Below are 8,282 nucleotides of genomic sequence, written 5' to 3'. Positions count from 1 at the left end.
AATTCCTAGCCTCAGAATAAATAAATATGTTTTCGTAACATGAGAATGCTGCAGGCTTTTTTATATATTTAATATTTAGTTGTAAAAATTTGACATTAGGTTAACAATTCTTTATATCATTCAAAAGGTAACTCAAGAAGCTCTTCTAAAATTCTTTCTGCTCACAAAATTAAAAAAAAAATCTGAAAGGCCTCAGATTTTAGCAGTCACTCAAAGAGGCTAAAAGCTTATGAATGTATAGATTATCAATACAGATGGGGCAGTGGAAATAGCAAAACATTTTATAAGATACTGACACCAGAAAGTTATATATCTTCTATATATTTGAAAAATGAAGAAATATATCATGTAATTATGTAGAAATATTAAAATGTTTTCAATTAGACATATCATGAATTAAATGCATTTTAAATCAATCAGATTAAAAATTAAAAAAAGTATTGTTAAGAACTGTGTGCAATGCTTTTAAATAGCTTGGCTTGTTAGTCAATAATATATTAGATTTTAAAGGTAAATATGTTAAATTTTGCCAAATGGCAAGACTTGAATGAAAAGCGAAACAAGTTTACGACTGACGATATGAAGTCAAAAGTTCTGAAAATAATTTGCAATGGTTCATTGGTATTATTTTATGCAAAATTCAGTAAAATGAAATTTACCCGTTGAAATCAGCACCAAATTAAACTTTGTAAATTCTAGCGCATGTTAAAGGTTGTCTCATCCAGAATTTTATTACTAACCATTCATTTCAGAGCAAAATAAAACAGTAATTGCCATTTATATGACAATCAATATCAAAAAGTTAAATCTGCATTTTACGCAACATAGAAAAACTTCAAAAAATCTACTGTTTACCATGCAATTAAGGCATTTTATTCTGCTATCAACTCTACCAATTATTAATTCTATTAAGTATATTCAGTTTACTTTTTCTGCTCAATATATGCAATGTAAAATTTTCCATAAATTTATTAATTCATTTTATTTTGAGGTGAGCTTTTATTCAACTCTCAATGTCAACGAAAATGTTTAGTTCATTTTTTATTCGGTCTCAAAAGAGAAATCAAAATACGTGGATTTATGTACGTGTATTTATGAATCAAAATACATGAGAAATCACAGTGAGAAAAGCACTGCTACCTTAAACTGTGATTATATATAACAAATGCAGTGAATTATAGTTAAAAAATAGTGAAAATATTTATATTTCTGAACTATTTCATATATAACATTTTCAGTTTCGCATATGTGGCAATTTAAGAACTTTTTTACGTATACCAATTTTTTGAAATATCTGCAAATTTTTGTATCTTCAAGGAAAGCTTATTCTTCCACCTTTAGTATATAAGTAATGATAATTTACCAGATAAAATTACTTAATGGGGAATACAGAAAAATATCTAACCACTTACCTTTGTGACTTCATCTGCAAAGAGACTAAAAAAGTAGTTCAGCTAAATCTGCTATAATAAATATTTATAATAATGCTAAATTATGCAATATCTATTAATATTACAAATTTTTGTAAAGCTATTTATTTGGATGAAAAATAAACACATTCAGAAATTTATGGCACTATATTATGATTAACAGAGGAAAAACACTTTTCAAAATTCAAAATAGTTTTTATTAATCCAATTTATCACATTTTATTTGAATTCATGAAAAACAATCTTATATCCATGTATTCTTATGTATATAAGAACTCTTGATAAATTGGATCTCTGTCATTGCCTTTCACAGCACCTAAAATAAAAAAAACACTCACAATTACTATATGTGAATATAATTCATAATTAAATTTAAACAAATGACTATTAGAATGCAAATTAAATAAAACATTTAAAATATTTTAACATTTAGTACCTATAAACAGAGTAGCAATTAGTTGATTTTTCGATTACAGTAAAATAAACATGGGGATGCCTTTTAAAATTTTTTGTCAGAAAATAAACTCAAACCACCAGCTGAACATATGAGCAGTTTTATCAATCAGCCACTGGTAGGTAACCTGGATACCGAATCAACATATAAAGTTGCCGAGATAAAGAGAGAAACAAAATTATGATAATCACATCTTACCTATTCATAAAACTATTTTAAATTTAATGTGTAGGCAAGTCCAAAAAGAGTGAGAATGAATTTATTTTGCAACACAAAGTAAAGTCTTGCAGGAGCAAAAAAAACTTGTCTCATGAGATTGGCAAGTAAAAAATAATTAACTGCATCTGGTAACATTTATCTGACAACACATAAGTAATTGTTAGCTATGTGCAGAAAATAAAATCTGATCAGGGGCGTAGCAAGAGGGGGGCAAGGGGGGCATCTGTCCCCGGGTGCAGAATCCAAGGGGCGCCAAACTGATGTTAGAACATTTTAGAATTAAATGTTTTCCATCCTTGGCAAGCAGTAGGGGGCGCGAAATCTTCAGTTGTCCCTGAGCGCTGAAAACCCTAGCTATGACTCTGAATCTGATCATGTTAATGCAATTTTAAACTTTTGAATTTAACCGCAGAAATTTACCAAAGAAGTACTTGTAGCAGTAGTAAATGAAGATGTGGCTAATCTTTACTGTATGGTACACCTTGGTTTCTGTATGAAAAAAAATCGCAAAGTGGTATTGGTTGTTTGTGAAATGTGGAAGCCCATTGCGTCAAATAAGTTTTTCGGTAACCCTAATGTTGATAATGTTGGCGAAAGTAGCCTTTGGGGAAAAAAAAAACTTTTTTTTGTCAATAAAAAAAAGTTATTTCTGCAAATATTGCCAACGTGCTGTGATAAATTTAGTTTTGGGCTACTTTTTTTAATAGTAAACCTTTTGTATGGTCCCAGGTTTTTGGTTCTTACCATTCTTTTCAATTGCTGTGTTTGGTTGCACGGAAGTGGTATGGTCTTGTATTTTGAACATGCTATTTATTATTTTGGCGTGGGTACCATCGTTTGAGTATGTCTGAGGTGACTAAGAGAGGAAAAATTTAATTGAATTGCTTACCTGGAGGATGGTGGTGGGAAGCCTAAACATACGCATGTGAAAAAAAAGGTATGTTAAAAAAATGACATTTCATTAATTTTTTTGTCTCTGTGTGTTAATTTTTGTTAGAAGATTTGTTGTTTAATGTTTTTATGTTAGGAAATATGTATTTTTGGTAACTTATTCCTCTCTGTTTGTGTATTTTTGGTAGTCTGTGTGTTAAGACAGTGGCGAATTTTTTCTGGTAACTATGATATTTTTAACTTTTTGATTTTCTTAAAGTGAAAATAGATCAATGTGTACATGGACAAAGTTAAGGCAGTGCACAATGCCCAGTTTGTGCAGTTCTCTGTTTTAATAGGTCGATGTGTACATGGACACAGAGTTTGTGTATGTCTTTGACTTCTTATTTTGGTTTTGTGTAGCAGCCACCTTGAAATTGGTGCCAATCCTCTCAGGTGACGATCTTGATATAAAAAAAAGAAACGATTCGCCAAGGGTTACAGTAGAGTAAATTTTTACCAAAGATGTTCTACCATAATCACCATTTCAGTGGTTTAAACACTAGTGGAGCAGTATGCAGAGATGAAGATTTGAGTTTTGTTTACACAGCATGATGGTTTAGGCACTCCAGCCATTACAGTGAACAAAATTATAATAAACATAGCCACAATAATTGTCTATAAATATTGATGTATAACACTGCATTAACTAATATATTTCTTATGCTAGTATATACAGAATCCTTAATCGAAGGGAAAATCAGAAGACTGTGCATGCATTTTCCTTTAACTGAAACATGGATTCGACCATACAAATCTCAGTCTTACGGGACATGCCACACTATGCAGATAGACAGTAAAAAGTGCTTGTGTTGTTTTTATTTGTTAGAGGTATGAAATAAATATACTTCTAGATTTTAATTTTTTCTTTTCTTGTTTTACATTTGGATTACCTATCAAAAGTAAGGAATTTTGATATTATTACAATATCGGAGTTAAAATAACAATTATCAGACATGTTAAAGTAATGAAAATTTTAAATTAGGTTAAAAAGTAACCCTTAATGTGGCATATTTTTGAATTAAACTCTATCGACATTAAAAACAACAAAACGTCCCTCTTTATTAAAGACTTTAATTAACTAATTTTAAATACGGAGCTATGAATGAATTTTTTCTTTTGCATGTTATAATAACTGAAACAAAATTACTCTGATACAGTCAAAATTCCTAAATGCAAGTACATAAAATTTACTTTAGCAATTTAAAGAGATGAGACACACTGAACACATGAATAAATTTCTATCAAAGAATAATTTATTAAATTTGGCCCATTCCATAGTAAACTTTAACTATTAGATTACATTATTACACCATGTTATCAGTTTCAAAAGCAAGTCATATGCCAGATCTTGGATGTAAAAGAAATGCACAAAATAATATGCAGATTATTGAAAAATGATGTATACCAATGTTTATAGATATGATTAAATGTAACAGAAAATTTACTGTCACAACCACATTTTTAAGTGAAATGTATTATTTTAACATTTTACAATATTTAAGGTATGGCATTAAATGCAACATTATGTGCCTGGATATAAGTTAGTAAATTAAAAAAAAAATAATAATAATCAAAGAATGAATGTCATGAAAAATTTCAAAAACAAGCAGAATTTAATTTAGACGACCTTTAGACACTTATGATAAATAAATTTGAGGATTCTTCACCCAAAATTAAATTATAATTAACTAAAACCAGTTTGACTGACCTTCTACAAAATCCTTCAGCTGCAATTTTTTTTAGCTTGAAAACCAAATTCTTCTCCACATGGTAATAACATCTTAACCAGTTGAAATTCCTGCAGAAAGTTTGATAACACAGTAATAGAATTAATAGAATAGAAAAATCAACACAAAAGTATAGAACATCATTTAAACTTAACATTATTACAAATTTTGGTGCTTTCTGACTATCAGCAAAGCTGTGAAAATTGGCAAAATGGTTAGTTTATGGTTCATATCTATTGCTCTGTTTACAAGTAGTAATTCAAATAAGTACTTTATAAGAAACAAGAAATTTTAGGATGCACACACACAAAAATATATACATTGGTCAATATTCACATATTTTTCATCCAATGGAATACTATTCAGAAATAAAGATTAAATATAAAGCATGTAAATACATGTGTGTGCTATGCACATTCATAGTTTGCTATTATCGTGTGCATACTCTTGCTGTTTTGGCATAAGTTGAAGCTGTGAGGGCAGATGATAAGAAAGTATCAGAATTTTTCATGTATAAGAAAAGATTGCCCTGACAATAGTATCTCAATTGTTTAGCACTGACATTTACATAGCACATTAGAAATATATAGTAATATATGTATAATAAAAAGATAATTGCATATTATTAATTCATTTTTTAAATGCCAAACTTTAACAATTCTTTCACATATAATTAAACAGAATTCTTCCACATGAACATCTAAAATCCATTCTTAACTAAAGAATAAATAATAAAACCGTGTAAATTTCTTATCAAGCCCATCATTTCCGAAATGTCTACTTCTGAAAGTTCCCAGCATTTCTCAATATATTATTAAATTACTAAACTAAGCATCAATGATCGTCATGTTCGCTAATGTGGCAATATCTTTCACACTTCTTTGTTACCACAAGTAACAAGTAGGCTTCAATAAATCTTTAACTGTTACATGCTACTTTTGTCTAAAATTTGTACATATAAATAAATTAAATGAGCTCTTTATAATATGCTCAAAGAAGTAATTTTGTATGAAAATTTGTATGTTATATATTGGCCTGATTAATGATTCAGGAAATAATTCGGGTTTTCAAAGTGCTTCCAATAATTAAAATTTCAGCTTGTGTCAAAATAAAATCTATAACACAAAGATAAGCAAATTTCCTTATGAACAATGCATTTTAACATTATTCAATCACTGGCAATCACACAGTACTGATTGCTTCAATAAACATTACTGTAACTGTGTTATTTAAAAGACTGTAATGTTTTAATTATTTCTTTAATTAAAACATTACAGTCTTTTCCTCCTTCTAACACCAAAAGAAAACCCAGATAAGAAATATAAAAATATCGGTAAAAATAAATTATATTATTGAATGACACTTTACATTAATTACACTTATGCATATATTATTTTATTATAAATTATTTCAAAATCAAAGAAGAGAAGGGGGAGAAACTTTAATATTGACATTTCTAAAATGATATAAACATTAATCATTTAGTACAGTTTGTTATTTCAGGCAAAAAGAATTCACTTTTCTGGATAGCATTTATATTTCCATCTCACTTTCAATGAAACATTAAGAGAAATGCATATAATTTAAACACCAATTTATTTTATTTATCAGACAGATTATGTCAACTCGAAAAAACCTATCAGTAAAATTCGGTAGTAATAATTCTGAATGTTAGGCAACTTGCAAGATTCAACAAAAATTATCAATACTTTTATTATAATGACAATACTACAGTAACATGAACATAAAATTAAACTGCATATAACTATAAAATAAGCCAGCATATAATAATGGTGCATTGGTTTCTAAAACAATGGACTCGATGAAAAAATACATGTATTATGGTAGCTATTCATATTCTTCAGCTTTTCTAATATTCTCATGTTCACTTTACATAACTAAAGTATCTAAAATACAATAAAAATGCAAACAATATTTATGAGAAAATGTTAAAAGCAATCATAAGCATTTGATTGAATGACCATATTTTGTCTTCCTGCAAGTCGAATCTTAAAATGATATGCAGTTTGAAAAATGCTTAATCCTTTTATAAAATATTCAAAAAAGATTAAAAAAAGGTACTGTTCTGTTATCAGGACCGGGTTCAGAATTGTATTTATGTATGCTTGTATATTTGTATGTTTGTGTGTCTACATATACACATCTATGCACATACTTACGAACACAGGTTCATACATTTCCGATTCTGGTCCCAATAACAGAACAATACCCCAAAAAAAACTTGAATTACAAACTAGATTAAGATAATGTTTCAACCATACATATTTTGGACAAAACAATGCAAACTCTTATTTTAATACAATTGTTCAAACTATTTAACATAAATTTATTGCTGCAATAAAATAATAAGCAATCTGATCACACATATTATTTTGAAACTGAATGCATAAACTAGACTAAAAAAAATTCAGTCATAAACATTTGGATAGCAGGGCAAATTGGATATTTGAAAAGACAGCCAGCCATTGAGATACACTAATTCACGACAGAATGGTAACAATTCATAAAGCTGTGAAACATTTAACAGTCAAAATGACATAAATTCGAAAAGCAAAAAAAGTAAACATACAAGTATTGCAACTGAACTTACCTTTCATGCAACAAAAAATATCCATACAAGTTAACCTCATGGCGCAGCCATTTTGGATTTCGTTTCAAATCAGACAGATGTTTACGGATTTGCGGAAGAATACGAGGAACTAGTAGTTTGCCGGATACAATGTGCAATGACGCGAAAGAATATAGTTCTGTAGAAGTTCTTACATTATTCCGTAATAAACAGTACTATTTCCTAATTTTTAGTTATCTAATTAATTAATTAATAGGGAAATAGTTAAATAATGCCGAATTCATTTTTAATGAAATCTAAAATTTTGCATGTATGGGACGACCACCTTCCGTCCAATATTTCTGAGAATATAAACAAATTTTGGAATCTGAGAGTATCAGTAAATAAATATATAGAATATCGCCTCTCAAACGACCACTTCTGAAAGTGACCAATAGTTCTGAGATTATAAATAAATATTGATATTAAGCATTATTTCTATAAGACGACCATCTCTATATAAGACCAAAGTTTCTAGAATCTTGGATAGTCATCAGAGATGTATCTTTACTGCGAAATTATCGCACGTCTGCAATTCAATATCAGTAACAGATCGCGCGATTGAAAAACATTTTCTGTCCTGTACTTGGAGGAAAAAAATTTTCCTTATGAGCAAGGCCGTCTTAAGGAATTCGGCGCCCAAGGGCTACTAAAAATAATGCGCCCTTCTTCCTAAGAAAATACACAGAATGGCAAATCGGAATGGAGTCGGAAAAGTTATACAAAACAAAAGTGTCAGAACTAGAAAAAAACTATTTATTACTTTTATAATAAACTGTTATCTTTATTGTAACTTTTCTTTAAAGTCACTTATTTAAAAGATGGGTATAAATGTTTACCCAGATTTGAGGGGATTATCTCAATAATGACAGTTTCGATCAGTTTTTAGT

At 28.9% G+C, this 8,282-nt stretch overlaps 1 long non-coding RNA gene across 1 annotated transcript; it reads right to left on the bottom strand.

Annotated features, from left to right (window-relative positions):
* Positions 1-1,604: 1,604 nt before the first annotated feature.
* On the bottom strand, positions 1,605-7,358 carry LOC146997376 (uncharacterized). Its single transcript, XR_015041027.1, has 2 exons — positions 4,745-7,358; positions 1,605-1,746 (listed from the first exon to the last, which is right to left on the bottom strand). It is a non-coding gene; the product is annotated as an uncharacterized LOC146997376 (long non-coding RNA).
* Between the last annotated feature and the right edge of the window lie 924 nt (positions 7,359-8,282).

This window comes from Stegodyphus dumicola, chromosome 5 (genome assembly GCF_044657685.1).
Source record: "Stegodyphus dumicola isolate Sdum_Otavi_A_Nest chromosome 5, ASM4465768v1".
In the NCBI taxonomy this organism is placed as follows: domain Eukaryota; kingdom Metazoa; phylum Arthropoda; class Arachnida; order Araneae; family Eresidae; genus Stegodyphus; species Stegodyphus dumicola.
The sequence above is the reverse complement of the archived record's forward strand: the minus strand, read 5'-3'. Positions and strand labels throughout refer to the sequence as shown.